The sequence below is a fragment of the Antechinus flavipes genome, chromosome 3 (assembly GCF_016432865.1).
Source record: "Antechinus flavipes isolate AdamAnt ecotype Samford, QLD, Australia chromosome 3, AdamAnt_v2, whole genome shotgun sequence".
In the NCBI taxonomy this organism is placed as follows: domain Eukaryota; kingdom Metazoa; phylum Chordata; class Mammalia; order Dasyuromorphia; family Dasyuridae; genus Antechinus; species Antechinus flavipes.
This window is the reverse complement of record NC_067400.1, coordinates 482,361,262-482,364,560: the sequence shown is the minus strand read 5'-3', so window position 1 is coordinate 482,364,560 and position 3,299 is coordinate 482,361,262. Positions and strand designations below refer to the sequence as shown.

General features: G+C 34.7%; 1 pseudogene; it reads right to left on the bottom strand.

Annotated features, from left to right (window-relative positions):
• Positions 1 to 1,645: 1,645 nt before the first annotated feature.
• LOC127557335 (putative olfactory receptor 8G2) lies at positions 1,646 to 2,843 on the bottom strand (annotated as a pseudogene).
• Positions 2,844 to 3,299: the final 456 nt, after the last annotated feature.

Here is a 3,299-nt window from a genome sequence, read left to right as displayed (position 1 = left end):
CTTTCCCATTATACAGATGTAAACTGTGGCCCATATTCGTTAAATGATTTGCTCAATGCCACATAGAAAATCAGTGTCAGAGGCAGGTTGTGAATCCAGGTCCTAAAACTCCAGGTCAGTATTATTTCCACTGTTTCATTTAGTATTCATTAGTTTGGTAGGGAGTATAAGACTTTATGTGACATTATATATTTTTTTAAAATACCAAAACTTATCATTTGCTCTATCTTTAATCCAATTTTCTTTCCACTGGATGGCCTAGAGGTGCTAGACTGGATCCTACCATGCCACATATTTTGTTGTTTTTGTTCAGTCCCTTCAGTTATGTCTCTTTCTGACTCCAATTGGGTTTTTCTTGGTAAAGATACTAAAGTGATTTGCCACTTCTTTCTGCAGATTATTTTATATATCAGAAAAATGAGGCAAACAGAGTTAAGTAACTTGCCCAGGATCACACAGTGTGAATCTGAATATCTTTGGCAAGATTTTAATTCAGAAAGATGATTCTTCCTGACTCCAGATCTGGTCATTTCTACTATATTTCTAGCTGTCCATTATTTATTTATTGGAAACAAAACACAAACTTCAAAACCTTTTCATAAACTTAAAATATGTTTAATTTAATAGATGAGGGAAATTTTAATATTGGAGAGGATGTGGAGAAAAATAGGGACACAAATGTACTGTTGGAGAATTTGTGAATTGGTTCAACCATTGTGAAGAATAATTTGGAATTAGACCCAAAGGACTATAAAATTGTGCATACCCTTTGACCCAGAGATAGTTGTACTGGGCCTATATCCCAAGGGGATCAAAGAAAGAGGAAAGGAGTTATCTACACAAAATATTTATAACATCTATTTGTGCAATGACAAAGAACCGGAAATTGAAGGAATGCCAATCAATTAAGAAATAGCTGAAAAAAAATCATAGTTTACTGATTGTGACAGAATGCTAATGTGCTATAAGAAATGATAAGCAGGATGTCAGAAAACCAGCAATATTGTAATAATGATCTAATGTTAAAGACACAGCAACTCTTATCAAGATAATGATCTAAGACACTTATAAAAGATCCATGATAAGAAATTGCTATCCACCTCCAGAGAGAGAATTGGTGAAATTTGATAGCAGAATCAAGTAAACTTTTTCAACTGATTTTTATATGTGTGTGTGTGGGGGGGTACAATATGGCTAATATAGAAAAATATTTTTCATAAATAATCTGTATGATATTCCTTGTCTTCTCAAGAGGTGTGGGAATGGCAGGAAGTTACAAAAGAATTTGTAATTCCAAATTTTATACAATGACTTTATTTTTTTTTCCTGAGGCAATTGGGGTTAAGTGACTTGCTCAGGCTCACACAGCTAGGAAATATTTAGTGTTTGAGATCAGATTTGAATTCAGGTTCTCCTGACTTCAGGGCTGGTGCTCTATCCACTGCCCCATCTAGTTGCCCCCAATGACTGAATTTTTATATAATGTAATAGGAGATATTTAGTGAATAAAAATTTATTTTAAAAACAAATGATTCTAGTCCACTGAATGAGATGATTTTGGATTTTGAGAGATGCTTTGCTGTTTTTAAAGAGCCCCTCTATACCAATACTTTACAAGAGATAGGATAGCTTAGTTGTGTTAGCATTAAGTAGTGCCAGAGGACCATGTGGCTGGAATCTGGAGTCTGGTGTCTTCTGTTGTGTCTGTGGCTGAGAGCTGTGATAGAGAGAACATTCCCAGTCTTTCAAGCCCTTAAATATTTCAGTACGATTACATCACTACACCACACTCAGTACACACAACCTTTACATCACCATAGAGAACCATTATCTCACATTAAATATCACACTAAGTATGTGCTTAGCTAGAGAATCATTATCTCATCAATCATATTGAGTCTTACGTATACATTTTCAGAGTTCTGACTCTCTACAGAGATATTCTATTTTTTTCTGAGTTTTGTTAGCAGAGAACGATTATATTTTAGAGAAGAGAACATTGCAAATATGGGCACAAAGATGTTATAAAACACAGAGGACACTTTTCCCTGGTTCATGGAACTTACTGAAGATGGTTGTAGGTACATGAATGCTGCAGAACCATAGAAGATTGAAACAGCAATTATATGAGAACTGCAGGTACTGAAGGCTTTAAACCTTCCTTCATTTGATTGGATATGAAGGATGTTGGCAATGATGAAGAAGAAGTAAGAGCTGAGGATATATAGAATTGGAAAGATGATGTTAATTACATTAAAGCATAAAATGACCACTTCACAGGCATAGGGCCTATAGCAAGAAAGCTCTAAGAGAGGATTGAGATCACAGAAGTAATTGTTTTTGTAGAATTATGATCTGAGTATTCAACTTATTTGAACAGTAGCAGCAACCAAGCCTATTATATTGACTCCACCCCTAGCCATGAGTAGACCTGATAGGATATAATGACATTAAATAATAAAGGCCTATAAATAGCAACATAATGGTCATATGCCATAACTATCAACAAATGACACTCAGAAACAATAAAAATTATAAAGAAATAGAGTTGAGTCATACATTCATTGTAGGAATGTTCTTCTCTGACATAAAGTTAACAAGCATTTGGGAGTAATGACAGTGGAGTGACAAAGATCAATGAAAAACAAACAACTGAGTAAATAGTACATGGAAGTGTGAAGATGGGAACTAAATCCAATCAGTGTGATCATGCCCAAATTTCCCACAACAGTGGCCACATAGATGCATAGAAATAAAAGAAAGAAGAGGAGTTTGAGTTTTGGTTGGTCAGTTAATCCTGCAAGGATAAAGTCAGTCCTTGCTGAATAATTTCTTATAGCCATTTTTGGGGTGATATTTCTGGGAATGGGAGAAAAAAATTAAGGAGCATGTTCATGATTTACCCACAGACACAATTCTCAAAACTGATGAAACTCACTAATTAGGACTTTCATTTTTCTTTTCAGTCTCTTCTCCTGGACAACTATTGCCTCTTACTCTCTCATAGTTCTATGGGCCATTCAAATTTAAGAATTTCCTCATGAGCAAAAGAATGAAAACTGGCATTGAAACTGGACTTCTTAAACTTTTTACTCACAAACACTTTTCATCTGAGAAATTTTTATGTGATGCCTGGTTTATGGGTATATAAAATAGGTGTAAAATCAAACATTTACGGTTAATCATAATTTCACAACTACCTACATATCAGTTATAGGACCCCCATATAGAGTCCATATTGTCTATTGATTGTTGTAGGTACATGAATGCTGCAGAACCACAGAAGATAGAAACAGCAA